The sequence below is a fragment of the Arachis ipaensis genome, chromosome B05, assembly GCF_000816755.2.
Source record: "Arachis ipaensis cultivar K30076 chromosome B05, Araip1.1, whole genome shotgun sequence".
In the NCBI taxonomy this organism is placed as follows: Eukaryota; Viridiplantae; Streptophyta; class Magnoliopsida; order Fabales; family Fabaceae; genus Arachis; species Arachis ipaensis.
This window is the reverse complement of record NC_029789.2, coordinates 139132973-139133278: the sequence shown is the minus strand read 5'-3', so window position 1 is coordinate 139133278 and position 306 is coordinate 139132973.

Sequence of the window (306 nt, the reverse complement as noted above, 5' to 3'; positions counted from 1 at the left end):
AATAATTTAATCTTTTAAATGAAATTTTTATTTATTTACTTTAGAAGATAAATTTTTGTTGTAACAAAATTATTTTTTATATTCATTTTTTAAATTAATTAAAAATTTTACTTCTTAAATTTATTAAAAAATTAATATTCTTGAATACAAATTAAAATTATATCTAAATATTTATCAGATTTAGATTTGCACGTAAATCGTACTAGAGTTATGAACTTTAGATTAAGAAACATAACTCGTGTTAGGATGGACGATTTACATACAACTTCCAAAATATATTAGCATATTTTATGTATTATCTAATTC